Source organism: Chrysemys picta, chromosome 6, assembly GCF_011386835.1.
Source record: "Chrysemys picta bellii isolate R12L10 chromosome 6, ASM1138683v2, whole genome shotgun sequence".
NCBI classification, from domain to species: domain Eukaryota; kingdom Metazoa; phylum Chordata; order Testudines; family Emydidae; genus Chrysemys; species Chrysemys picta.
In genome coordinates, this window is record NC_088796.1 from 111,126,835 (window position 1) to 111,142,072 (window position 15,238).

Here is a 15,238-nt window from a genome sequence, read left to right on the forward strand (position 1 = left end):
AGGGTGTGGAGGGGTGGCACCAGTTGGTCAGAAAACCGAGGGAGAGAATTTCTGACTTGAGTGTACACAAGCCTGATTCATATGGCTTGATTTGTTTGTGTGAGGGTAGGGGGGGGGTCTGTCTGTAAGACTTGTGAAATCTAGTTGATATTATGGAGTTGTTGCCATGAAATTTCCTAATCATAGGAAACCTCTTTCTATGTGTATCCATCCTGTTGAACAGGACCTACAGCAGGTATTCACTAGGCCGAGGACAATGGGGGACACTTAACTTTAAAACTATGTTCTGATGACATAGTTACGCTAAGTAGGGTGCCTGAGTTGGGAAACCAGTTTGGCCAAGTTGGTGTTAAGGAGAATGAGGGAAAGTTACTGAAGGTTGACAAAGAGACAGATGACAAAAACAAAAGGTTCTAAAAGAAATCACTAGGGGAAGACCCACAGGACATTTGGGCAAGAGGAAGGAAGGGGATGATCTGGCCAAGGCCGGGTTATCTGAGCTGGGGCAGAAGGCTCTGTTTTTGTGCATATAAGTGATGCATTGCAACAGAAGGATGTTGGATGAGCCCAAGTGACCCTAATCCAGGCCCATAGAATGGCCTGGTGTGTTGAGGAAACTGAGGTAGGGAATTGCATATAGGGTTTACAATTTTTGTTCCAATCTGTGTATTTTCTGTGTGATTAAGTAAATAACAGTGTGTTAGAACCCTGTGCGAAGTGTCTGGGTGTTATAATCTACACTTACTACAGGGCCCCTGGAAGAGGTAAACACCTATGGGTGTACTTCTGGGAGAGGACATGTTAAAGCACATTCTGAGCTTCAAAGACTTCCCAGTTCACATCTTGGACAAGCCCCCACTTATAACGCTGACAGATCCCAGTTGTCAGCTAGAGTGACCAGACAGCAAGTGTGAAAAACTGGGAGAGTGGGTGGCGGGTAATAGGCGCCTATATAAGACAAAGCCCGAAATATCGGGACTGTCCCTATAAAATTGGGACATCTGGTCACCTAATCCCAGCTGCCCAAAAATGACTCTTTACAAGGTTGTCTGAGGGAACTGCAGGCAGCCTGGAACAGCCCTGGAAAATACTACTTGGCACTGAAAAGACAGGGGCAGGAAATCTAATGGGACCAGAGCTGAGACAAATGCTGCAGATCTCTGTGTCTGGAGAGACCTTTTTGGTCAGTGCAGAAACCACAGAATCTGCTGAGTTTGGAGATGGAATGACAGCCACTTCCATGAGGAAGTCAACAGACAAACCCGCTCCTCCTTCCTCCTGCCCATGAATGAAAGGCTGTGGGAGAATCTCAGAGGGAGATATTTACTAATTTTTCCTCTCTTTTAAGAAATGCGAGCTGGGATTTCCCACAGGCATGGCTGCTCCTTATTATATGGGTGATCTTGTCAAAGAGCTCAACTGAACACTGCGTTCAGCATTCCCCCTTTTTTATTAAAGGTGTGATGGAATGAAGGGGAATAGTTTCCCTCCAGAGCTGTATAGGTTTGGGGTTGTTAGACTTTTTCAGAAGAATTCCATATTTTTCCTGGGTAGTAACTGACTGACGTATTCCACCAAATGGGGAGCTGCATTTTAGAGGCGACAAAAAGAAACTTTGATAATCCTAATACAAAATGGCCTCTTCCTGCTGTCATTATTCACATGTAATTTTGTTTGTGGTGTACGCCCAAGAATGAATTTAGCCTGGGCGCACACAGAGGTAATGGCATCAGGCAGTGGGGCCACAAATGTGATTAGAGTGCATGTGAGCACAGACGTAATATCAGGGACAGTGCTAGTAAATGTATTGTGGGTAGGTGCTGGATACATACAAACCTGATTTGATTTTGGTGGGGGGAGAGGGTATGTGAATGCACATAAACCTGATCGATGGGGTATGGGTAGGCTAATTACAAACGAACAATTGGTGTGTGTGAAGGGGTGCATGCAATCTTGCTTAGTGGGGGAAAGGGCACCAATCTAGCCTCTTCCAACACAACCGTCTACTACACCAAACATCCAACTTGACAATTTTTGGGGGGGGAAAGTAACCTGGTAAAAAGTAGAATAGTAAAAGTTGTCAGAGTTCAGGTGTGGTGTGTGGTCTGTTTGAATGGAAAGGCTAATAATCATTCTGTAACGATTATTTTTAATATGGAATTTCTGCAAACTGGGACACCGATTCATCAATGTATTTAAGCACGTTCCTAACTGGAAGCATCAACATCGGTGGGATGGCTCACATATTTTGTTAGTTACATGCATAAGTACTCCCTGGAATTGGGGTTTTAAGGTTGAACAATTACTCGGGGGGGGGGGGGGGTTATTCTCCTTTTCAGTTCAACAGCTATTTAATTCAAATCATTACTACTATAGGTTGCCATTTTATATAAAATAATTATGTTACTTATAAATACAAACATCTATGATTAATACATAAATAGGAACAATAAATAAATAATAGATTGACATAAATATCCTGTTACAAATATCATGAAATGATCTGAAAATATTTTCACAATGCACATATAGAATAAATAGTAACAACAGCTTTTAAAATTTGACTGCATCTCATTTTAAATCATGTATAAAATATTACTTGATTTCAGTTAGTACGTCTAAAATGTTGGTATTTAAATTTCTAAACTTCTTTATGAGTTTGTCCTATGTTTGAAAGCCCCATAATTCCACATGGATTCTCCTGCTAGCACTGAGGCTGAACTGCTTGTCTCTTATGAAATAATTGGTATCTCTTCACGTTCATCCTGGGAAACTGTAGGTCCTTTCTTCCGGTCGGAGAGTCCCATTTTCCATCACTGCAACCAAACATGTTTCCGGACGCCCAACTGGCTGATGAGTCTATATTGGAATCTTTGAATGGAACTCCCACCTCAGGTAGTTTCGGAGAGACTTTTGCAAAAGCAGCAGGAAATATATTGGAAGACTTCCTGGATTGCCACCTTGGTATTCCCCTTCAGGGACACTGGAGGCTTGAAAACCTCTTGGGGCCACCTGAAACGTGTCTCTTCATTCTGACATTAGAGGAAAATTATTTACTTTTTTTTTTTGTTTGAAAGTTTTTCCAGTTCACATTTGTTATGCTGTTACACTGTGGTTAAGCTGCAAGTTACAGTTCACAGATGAGATTTGATCAGAGAAGAGTTGAACCACAGAAATATATAGCAAACACATAATGTCAACAATGTTTGTCTAACCCTTTCTTAATTTTCTTGTAACTTTTTTTCATCAATATCCTTCATTTTGAAATTTAAACTTTGAGTAAATCACCAGAGTATTATCACATGAATTGTAATATGGGCAGTTGGAATTTCATTCTGGAGTGAGCGTATTGCATAATACAAGGTCAAGCATCATGGAGTCTTAGACGTCACTGTGGGAAGGATCAGTAGAGAGGAGGGAATCCACTGAATGGTACAGTTTCATCCAACTGTTTTAACCTCTGTAGTCGCTGCCTCCTCAGCTGGAATGAAATAAGATTTGGTTGAAACACAAAGGGAAAAATACATTTTCCATTGTATTAATGTCAATCAATTAAATGAAAATATCTTTTCTGCACCTCATAATCTCACAAGTTTTACGCTATCTTCATATATTTTTTATAAATGTCTCTAGGAAATTTCTCAAGCTGTGGTATATGATGAGGACAGATTAATAAATAGTAACCCTGGTCATAATAGAAACACACTACATATGTAGAAATCAGAGTACTTTGGGGGTTGTGGGAGAAAAATGAGTCCTCACTCTGAAGTTGGTTGCAAATGTCAGAGGCAGTTTATTCTCAAGCAATATTGCAAGGGGAAGAATGCACAATGTCAGGTCTCCCAAAAGATAAACAATTAGGGCAAGCATTATACCTTTTGTTACATACAGTAATGATCAACAACTGCATTTTGTTTATACATATTCCTTCCTGATATCTTACTTTCCTCAGCAATTTCTGCTCCGGTCTGTGTTCCGTTCTTATCTAACACAAGGTCTCTTACAGCATCTCTTACAGTTCTTTTCCACTCTCCCAGGCCCTGCTTGGAAGTCTAGCGTTATTAGCTGTTAGAGTTAGCCTGACTCTTCTTCTTCCTGGAAGACTAAGATGTCCGCTCTTTTCCCAACTTCCACACTCCCCCCTTTTGTGCTTCTAGCACAACTATCAATCTTAAACTTCCATTTTCATCAAACCTTGTATTTCTGACTCTAGCTCACATGGTACAACCTTCTGGGGTTTAACTGAATACAACAACAAAGCATAGTTAGTATGAACATGGAAGGTGCTATTATTAATACATCCTTTACAACAACAATAACCTAACCCTAAACTAAACAACAACAGTAAAAGCGTTAACATTCCCATTGTAATAATATAATGGGGTTGCTGTACAACCTTAGTCACAGAACACAATATATCATACTTAATACATAAAGTAGACACTCTATAGACTGTAAGAAAAGCATACTTTTCAATTTGATATATATATTTTGGAGCATATGAATTTGCCCTAGTAATTCAGAGATTTTTCTGAACCTCTGGTAGGAGTAAAAGAAAATTTTGGAATCGATCAGGTGCTAAGACAGTCCAACTGAAAGGTATCTGGAACCTAAGGGATGATTGTAGAATTCTATCTGCAGGCCAATAAATGACATTATTGCCTGCAGCAGTAGTGAGATTAAAATGTATGTCTTGCAAAGTGGTGGCCTTAACATACACAAAGCTATCATTAGCTTTGAAAAGCAGGTGTTCTGTCAGGATAGTTCCTTGTCCCATACCCTCCCAACAAACATTGTCATGAACAGTGATAACTTCTCCGGGCTTCAGTTTATGTACACACTGAAGTTGTGGGGGTTCTAACGGCCAGCGTGTCCATTGACTCCCTATCCTTATCCAAATGTCGGGTATTATTCCAGGAGCACTGACTATAAATTGATTAGACCTACCAGATAGTTTAATTTCCCAAATGTCTCGGTGAATTATCCAATCCCACATGCATCCGTCCCACGGACCCAGCAGGATTCGGTATGTGGAAGTCCACACCCCTCCAACCGGCCCGTATGCTTGGAAGGAGCACTGCAAACGTCTGCACTTCCACCCAGAAAATCTCTCAAGTATGTCTCCATGGCCACAAATCAGATGGCATTCCTGAAGCACTGTAAGGGCAGTAGGCCACGCCTAATGCTCAAGATCACTCCAAATGGCCATAAGCTGGTCATTCAGAAAATCTCTTTTTTCTAAACATGCCAGATCCCACTGCAATTCCTTTCCTGCCCTGGTGATATTCAATACCATCTCTGTCAACAGCTTCTGGGTCATTGAGCTAAGGGCAGAAATAACATGTAATTTACCAACCTCAGCCTGTACTTGGATTACCGTGCTCCAGTAATAAGACCAGTGGCCTTTTCCAATTGCTCTAATTTTTCATCATATGGTTGGCCTTTGTAAATGTTTCAAATTGCTGCTGCACTATTGGCACCATCCCATAGGGATCACTGAGGTGTAAGGCCTTGGCCATTGGGTTTCATTAAAGTATATGGTATTGTTTGTATTAGAATGTGTTACAGGGGTGGTAGTGGTAGTGAGGATAATGGCGGGGGCAGTTGTCGTGGCAGCAAGGCGCTTTTGGTATTTGTCATCTGAAAGCCAATTAGGGAGGGCTATACATGCTGAAGGCACTTGTCTGAAAGCACAGAGCCCAGTCCCCAGAATAAACCCAAACCATCACTCAATACCACAGTCCCAGGTGCAGTTCCCATAAGTTTCTCCCTGCCAGGTTACGATACTCCATCTTTTTCACCAGGGCCAATTCTTAATGTCTTTGTAGTCAAGAAACCCTGGACTTTGGCAATTTCAGTGGAACGAACATACCTTCTTCTTCTTCTTTCCTGGAACAGTCGTGGTTCAGCATCATACAGGGGAGAGGTTACCAGCACGTCACCCGGTAATAACTGGGTTCCTCCAGCAGATGGTGAATGTATGGTGGTTCTGTTAGTGGACAAGGGAAAGGTTACCAGCACTTCAACTTGTCCTTTTCTCTTGCTGTTCAGAAGGAGGAAAAAGTATCAAAAGGAGGGACAGGCTGATCAGCAGAGGGAGGGTCATCTCAAGGTGGAGGGACCTTCTTGCAGTGAGAAGCATGGGTCCAGGCAGTCAGTCCTTGGCATTTCACAGCGATGTTGGTAGTTAACAGGACTTGGTAAGGGCTTTCCAGTACAGAGTCAGAGCAGTCTTTCGTTGATGGACCTTTATGTAGACCCAGTCTCCTGGTTCTAGTGAGTGGCAGGGTTGCTCAGGATCCTTGGGTAGTGCTTCTTTCACTTGTTTATAAAAAGACCTGACACATTTCACTAGTGCCTGGTAGTAATTAAGCATTGTGTCATCCATTAAATAAATGTCCATCTGGGAAAGGGCCAGAGGAGGCACTGCTGGAAGTTGCATCGGGCGCCCTGTCAGGATCTCATGTGGGCTAAGTCCAGTCTTTCAGTTGGGAGTGGCCCTCATACTCATCAATGCTAATGGCAAGGCATTGTAAGTTTGTTTCTGCACAAATCTTGGCCAGTTCGTTTTTCAGAATCCCATTCTGACATTTCACTGCATTCTTTTACTTTCTGTCCAGTAAAATGAAGTCCCACCGTCACCGTTGATACTCACAGGTATGCCAAATTGTGGTACAAGATCCTTAAGCAACAATTTCACAACAATCTTGGCATCTGCCCTTCTGCAAGGGAAGGTTTCAACCCAGTTTGAAAATACATCAATTAAAACTAACACACACTCATAATTACAACATTTAGGCATTTGAATAAAATCAATCTGAATATTTACAAAAGGTCCCCAGGAAGGGTGTGCTGCTTTTCTAGTTTTAACTGCTTTCTCAATATTATGTTGCTGGCAGTATTATTCCAATATTATATTGCTGACCCTCTTCCCTCAGTGAGTCTATGGGAAAGGCAGATCAGCACTGTATGTGGCCAACACTATTGCAAGCAGGTACGAGAGGCTGAGGGGAAGAGAAACAAGAGAATGGAGCAGAGAATGAATGAATTCATCACTACAACTAACAAACTCAATGCAAAGATAAGAGAACTCCAGCCCAAGGCCAGCTGCTACCCGCCAAGACAGAAGCGGGGGAGGTCCAACCCCCCTCAACCAGCTGTGAGGAAAAAAAGAACTAAGTGAGACATAGGGCTGCAAAGATAACAGTGAGAACAGTGAAGGCCAAGGCAGAAAAAACAGTCTCCGGAGCCGGGATGTTTTGGAAAAGGAAAACAACAGCTCTAAAACTACAAAGATGGAAAAACAGCAGCTACCAGGCAAATTAAAATTAGGTGCATACCAATCTCGTGAACTGCAGCAATCATCCCCCCTTTGCTCGAAATAGGGCACTCTAAGAACATTTCTCAGCTTGGTGCAGCCTCTGTCACATATATTAAAACCTTAGTATTTCCTGATAGTATTTAAACCACTTTGTATTCCAAGTTGGATAAAACAAGTATTTGCATTAACTCTAACCCTTCTATTTGGTTTTGAACTATACTGCCCTATAGAAAATTAAACACAACAATTCTAGCCACAAGATAAACACCACAAGGACATAGACACAGAACACAATTTCTTTTGTGCTTGTAAATGCATGGTATGTTGGATTGCTCTTTAGCTGGCATTAGCTTTCTCTAATTTTCTAAAAGACAATACATATTCCTACCCCTTCTGGGGCGATCAGTCATTGTTTAAAATATTTCTTTCTTATACAAATACCCTTGCTGATTGCAGGCAAGACAGAGGAATTACCCCCATATTTTCACTTTTACTTAAAAGGAACACAATTAACTTTTACCAGAGTTCTGATTACCTGTTACTTTTAACTCCTATTTTCAAAAACACACAGTAATTCAAAAAGGAAAACACCAACTATTGTAGCCCCTTGGAGCCTAATAGGATTTTAATTAAGTAGCATTGCATATTTCCGTTTTTCTCACCCCTTTTACAATATACACTACACCTATTCTTTTCCTTGACATTCCTTCTTACAATTTGGGTGATTAAATTCCAGTAGACACCCCGTATGTTTTCTCTAATCCGACTAAAATGTTCATAGCCAAATGATTTTAATTAAATAGTCTCTTTGCCTGGATTTATTTACAGACATTTCTTTGGAAAAGGGCCCATTTTTCCATCAGAATGGCTGCAAAGAAACCAAGAATTCTTTCATAACACCTTTTCTTTAACATTTGTACAAAGTTTCACTGCTTAATTCCCTCCAGTAACTACAGAGTTAACTTCTCACTTTCTTTCCTTAAATCACTTGCTTATTTTCCCAAAACAACACCTCAATCAACTCAGATTTTACTATTCCAATTATTATTTTAGGGATCTGAATTTCCCATTTTGCATTTACTACATCCTTTACTTCTGCCACTATGCTTTCAAGGTTTCCAACCCGTTTCCCAATTTTTTCTTTCTGCTCCCTGCCTGCTTGTCTGGACCCATCCTTTTTTCCTCTCTGCATCATTCATTCCATGGGCACAGGCTTTGTTTCACTACCAATTTAGCAAGGAGAGTGGGCTTCTCAACTAACCCCCACCCCTCCGGTCCTTTTCCTTAACAATATCAGTCACAAGGGTCACCCGAATCATTCCCCGTTAGACTTACCACCTGGACAGAATGCATTGCCAGTTGGCATTTTAACTGTTCAATTTTTCTCTAGCTGTTAGGTACACATCTCTTCCCTTTCCCCCCCAACTCCTCTTATTGCCCGGTCCTGCTATGACCGGGGGTAGACCCACCTGTAACCCTTTTTTTCTTTTTCTTTTTCTACTCACGAACACGCTGCCCAGGCTGGCCAGGCCCACGGATAGGAAAGACAGAGAGAGAGAGAGAGAGAGAGATGGGCGGGAGGTTATCCTGTGCACAGGTTGAATAGAGGTACACTGCAAAAATCTCCAAATTGCTTCCGCTCTTGGGTTTTTCTCCACCCTGGGGTTTCTTGGGGTGTCCCTTTCAGAGATCTTTGCTCAGTATTCCAGTCCAGGCCGGCTGCCTGTGGCTTCTTCAGTGTCCCCAAACCACACCGGCTCCAGGATCGCACTGGACGGCAAACCTTTGCAAATGTAATCTCAGTCCTGTAACTTGTGTTGCCTTTGGTTTGCCTCTGTCTATATTTTTTTCAGCCAGCTGGTGCTGAAAGCAATTTTTATTTTGTTTTGTTTTATTTTTTGTTTTTTTTTCTCTGTACTTGGCATGGTCTATGTTAATTCTTGACCTTGAACGCAGAGCAGCTTTCTCTTTATATCTGGTCCAAGCTGAATTTTCAAATTAATCTGTTCCTTTCCCCAATAGACAAATTGCTCCCACTGTGTATCAGAGGCTTTTGGTAATGCAAGGGTTCCTCTGAGGTACGTGAGTTTAGCTAAATCAAAGGTACCTTCTAGTGGGAATTGTTTAGATGGGTTATCACGCGTGTAACAGTTCCAATCTCTAAATACCTGCAGGTCCTTGGCCCATAGTGCACATACATATAATACGCAGGGGTGCCCTTTGGCGTTGAGGGGGAATTCTTAGACTGTCCCCCACCCATTTTCCAATCACACACACCAAGTGAGGGGCCCTGTCTGCTAGTGGCTCATAAACTAGGGAATCTCGGGGGGTGTAGGGGCACCCTGTCCACTAGGTTAGTGGCTTATAAGCTAGAAAGGATTTCCCCTCGCACTCCGGGAAATGCCCTGTCCACTCAGCAGCTCATGAGCTAAAAAAATTCTCACTCTCTCACTTCCCGGGAAAGGGTCCACTGGGGTCAGTGGCTCATAAATAAGGAAAAAATCCTATCCAATGGGTCACAAGATTCGGCTGACCCCCCAGCACAAACCATTGGTATCTTCCTTCTGTGAAACCACAGGAGACAGAATGCTCTGAGAAACCTTAACTCATTGTTTATTTCCAGGTCTTTTATATACATACTGTAGCTGAAGAATAGTTGCAGTTGGAAGGTGTGAATATCATGTCCTGTTGATTGCTCCAAGTCGCTGACAATAGTGAAAAATTGAGACTATTTCATAAAACAGGATGAGCAATTAGTATAGTAACACATGCTAGAGAGGTACCCACATGGATGATTATGATTTACAATGTGGTCAGAAGGAGGTTATGCAGAGAAGTCCCATTACATATTTTTTACCAATTGTGTCCCTGGGATGAAAGAATTCAAATAATTAAAAAAAAATCAAATTCAGTGTTCACCATTTTTGCTGGTTCCTTCTCTTTTAACATTTGCCTTCTACTCGGCTTGGGCAGGGAAATTCTTCTAGTTTGTTTAATTCTCTTCACTGGCTGTGGTCACGTTTCATTTTCTGGTTCTCAAGCCCTAGCACAGACTTTTGTGCTGGAGTTTCCATCATGGCAGGGAAATGTGTTTTAATTCAAGAAAAAAACACTGAAATTAAAAAAGAAAAATCATATGAAGAAACCATGAAAAAAAATTATGCATATTAATTTGGTTAGAGTCTTCCAAGTCTTCCTGCACTTTTCTAAGAAATTTGAGATTTTAGCTTAAAACTTTTGAAAGACAATCTGCAAAACAGAGAAAGCAGACTTACCAGAGGTGGAAGAAGCACACCTACTGATTTTTGGATCTGTTTTCGATTCTTAACCATGGAGGAAATTCATATCCCACCTGTCAAAAAACACAGAAAGCGAGATACATACATTTTTCCTGTGGTGGTTTCTTTTCACAATTTTTAGTGTCTTTTTTTTCATGTTCATCCCTATATATTTATACAAGGCACCCAGTTTACTGTTCCACCGTTTTTATTTTGGGGAAGATTTTTCTCCATTCTACTAGACACTGTAATGTTTATTGTCCTGCTGTACGAGGAGATTTCGGCAAATCAGTAAAGTGCCTTAAACCACTATTGCTTATTGCTAAAAGCAGCCAAGTCAGCAGGCCATAAAGTAGGCATGCAACGGCCTTAGCTTGACCAAGGCAGGAGGGGAGGGGGATTTGGGTGCCACAGAAAGGGCAGCTTGACCCCGTGTCCTTCCTGATAAGAATTGTGTTGAAGTTGCTGATACATGCATTTTAGAAGAGCAGGATGTGCCCTCAGGAATGTCTATTAGGACCTCAAGGCTGCAAACGCTGGGAAAAACCCACATCTGGTTAATCAATAATCAGAAGAAAACCTCTTGCTTGACCATTGAAACTGCTTGCTTAACAAATTTTCTTTAAGGGACATGTCATTGTGTTACTAATGTGTAAAATAAGGGGAGAAGTTTGACTTTTCAGGACTCTTCAAGATGGGACTCTCCCTCTGGATGCATCTTGTGTTCCCCACCGGCAGACGGGCTGCCGCTTAGCTTTAAGTGAAAGCACTCTTGTGTTGTCCTGGTTGTGCCAGCCATCTATCGGTCGGACGGCCGTGTCTCCCCTGATTGATTTATTTCCTGACACCACCTCACACAGAGTAAAAGTTATCAAGAGCTTTGGGTTGAAAGAACTCTGGGTAACACTGCCACCATCATAAAAACTGTTTCACAAAGCTAGAGATTTTCTAAAATGTCAAGCGCTGTTGGGATGTCCAGTCCATAAATACCTTTTAGAAAATAACAGATCTTCAAACTAGGTCTAAATAATTATCTTCTATATTTCTACTGTTCATCTAACAATTATGGCACCACAATAAAATTCATGGCATATTTCCCACATCATTTCTCCTCTTTTTCCTCTCTCTTGGTCTGTGTCAAACCTGCCTGTACTTTTCCTTTTATGGACTGCTTAGACCAAAACTGTGCTAGATAACCAGAAAGGGCCATCTCCCTGTGTGACAATGCGGTTCTGGCGGAACCCAACTGAGAGTGCCAACTCAGGACAAATCGCTCAAATAGGGCAGTTACAGCCCAAGGCTGGGGTTTTTTCCACCTCTAAGGCAAACCAAACCAGCCAGACTAAGAGGACTTCAGTCTCACCCCACTGGCTAACCACAAGTCACACAACCAATCTCCTTAGACACTCCAGTTTCCCAGTATTACCACCAGTACCACTCGTTATGGGGACAAATGGTTATGAAAACCAATACCCCAGTAAAAGAAAAAGGTTCTCCTGATCCCAAAGGACCAAGCCCCAGACCCAGGTCAATATACAAATCAGATCTTACCCACAAATCACGCTGTTGCCAATCCTTTAGAATCTAAAATCTAAAGGTTTATTCATAAAAGGAAAAAGATAGAGATGAGAGTTAGAATTGGTTAAATGGAATCAATTACATACAGTAATGGCAAAGTTCTTGGTTCAGGCTTGCAGCAGCGATGGAATAAACTGCAGGTTCAAATCAAGTCTCTGGAATACATCCCCCGCTGGGATGGGTCCTCAGTCCTTTGTTCAAAGCTTCAGCTTGTAGCAAAGTTCCTCCAGAGGTAAGAAGCAGGATTGAAGACCAGATGGAGATCAGGCATCCGCCTTATATAGTCTTTTCCAGGTGTAAGAACACCTCTTTGTTCTTACTGTGGAAAATTACAGCAACATGGAGTCTGGAGTCACATGGGCCAGTCCCTGCATACTTTGCTGAGGTACAAGGCGTATCTGCCTTCTCTCAATGGGTCCATTGTATAGCTGATGGTCCTTAATGGGCCATCAAGCAGGCTAGGCAGAGCTAATCTCAGCTTGTCTGGGATGTCACCCAGAAGCATAGCATAAGTTTGCCATACAGACAGTATAGAGCCAATATTCATAACTTCGACTACAAAACTGATACACACATATAGACAGCATAATCATAACCAGTAAACCATAACCTTGTCCTAGACACCCCATTTGACCCCCTTTATACAAGATTTGGGTGCCACTACAGGACCTTGGTTGCAACAATTATCTATATGGTCCCAGTTTATGTCAATAACGTCACACCCTGTTAGACCAAAACTGTGCTAGATAACCAGAAAGGGCCATCAAATAAACCCCTTTAATCCTAATTTCCCTTGAGGGGCTTTCCAACCTTGGGGAATGTTTTGGCTAAAAGACAAGCTCATCTTGGCCTATATTCGTCTGAACTTCTGACAAGGTGGCAACCCTTCAGCACAACTCCTTTCATAAAAGAACAATTTCATATCTAGCGGGGTGATTGTTTTCAGTTTCTTGACTCTGTATTCATGCTGGTGATGGTCTAATGCACAGATATTTACAGCATGTATGCAACTGACATTTGCAAAATAATAAAATGTTAAACTATCTTCTATGTTGAAATATTCTGACTTTCAAAAAGATATACTAAATATACAAGTCAGAATGCATCAATTCTCCCCATGTATAAATCTGTGTGGTGTAAATCTGCTCCTTGAACATCTGTCAGATACTTCTTTGTATAATGTATGAAAAAATGTACGTGCACTGATATGACACGCAGGATCACAACACAGATTGACGTACAAGCAGAAGGACATAAATAGACAAGGGAGAGATGCTGTAGTTGTTACCTAAACACAAAATCTTACACTAGGTGAAGAACCTCCACAGACTAAGGCAAAGATGATTCCAAGTCACAGGAACGATGTTTTTCATGCTCATACTCACAGAGTGAAACATACTGTTCAGTCTAGATTTGTTTTCATTTCAGGTCAAGGAAAAACATCAAAGAAAGGGCTTAACCGTGAGAGGCACTAACCACTTCCTGCAAGGTCCTGATCACCCTGAACTCCCACTGAACTAGTGGGTGCTGAGCACTTCTCAGAATTGGGCCCAAAGACTGAACAAAGAGAAATTTTCCACGACAGAGAAAACACAGTGACTGTAACGTGCTGCATCTTAAGGACAAGATGGCAGCTGCATTAGGCAGGGAGAAAATCTACTTTTAAAAATGTAGTATTTAGAAAACAGCCTTTAATTTACATTGCTACGTGTAGAAAGAATAGTTAGACATAATAGGCAAGATTCTGCCACCCCTACTCACACTGAGTAATACCTTACTTTCCTAACACTGATTTCAGTGGGGGTTGCTTGTGGGGTATTGTACTAGTCAACATAAGGGTGGCAGAGTCCCACCAACATGAGAACAATGGGCAGATCCTCAGCTCTTGGAATGCAGCATGGCACCATTGGCTGGCCCAATATCATTAGAAGAATCCAGATAAGCCAGAGTAGAAGTCAGTTACAGTGATTGGTGTAAGAGGGCCAGAGACAGAGCCTGACAATAAAATTCATATATATATATATGGAGAGAGAGAGAGAGATCAACACTCAGAGATCATCCAGAGCTCTGAGATAATAATAGAGAGCCCTGACTAAGCCAGCCCTGATTACAGAATGGGCCCCACCTGAAAGAAATTAGGTGATTTCAGGTTTAACTACTGAGTGGGCCCAGCTGAGGAAGGGCTGGAGGAAAGAAAATGCAGGGAGTCAGAAGGTGCCTGCAGGGTCTTGAGTGAGCAAGGAGGCACCTGGGATAACCAGAGTACAGATTGGGAGACCCAGAAGGGAAGTAAAGAGGTGAGGAAGGAAATAGCACTGGGAAAACTGCAATATGGGTAGAGGATTTGACTTAGCTGTGCAGTACAGGGCCCTGGGCTGTAACCCAGAATTGAGGTTGGGACTGGATTCTGGTACCAGCTCCAAGGAAGTGGTGTAGAAGAGTAGCTGAGCCCAGCAAGGGGGCTGCAGGCTGAATGTGACCTCACTGAAGAAGAGCTGTGGGGAGGGTGGAAGCTTTTTATTTCTGTTAGATAGTTTTCATCTTTAGTTTGGATGGCTGACCCTGGAAGAAATGGGCTAAAGACTGTGCCCTGGCTGGAGGGATGAGTTATCTGAAAGAAAACACCACAGCCCTAGAGTGACTGTTGACAAGGGCTGCTACCCCACAAGGACACTGTGATGCCATGCCTGGCCATGAGGCAGTGCATAGTGGTGAGTAAACCCTGTTACAATGCTTTTTCTTGTATGACTTTAACTGCAGCATGTCTGAAACAACTATATTTTTGTAGTTTTCCTTGTCCGCTCTCTTTTCCTACATCTCATGGCAAGCACTGTATCTCAGCCCTAGTCTACATCCAGCTCCTACTTCCTTCCAAGGCAGTCTCACTGATGATAGCCCCTTTGGCAAACAGTAAATGACTGACTCTCTGTCCTTGGCCACTTTGATATTGCGTGAGTACATGTACCCCTATCTGCAGAAGGGATTCTTTCAGCAGCAAATTAACATGAAGTGATTTACTTTGTCCATATTGGATACAAGGTTAAGGGAGTGGGTAGAATCA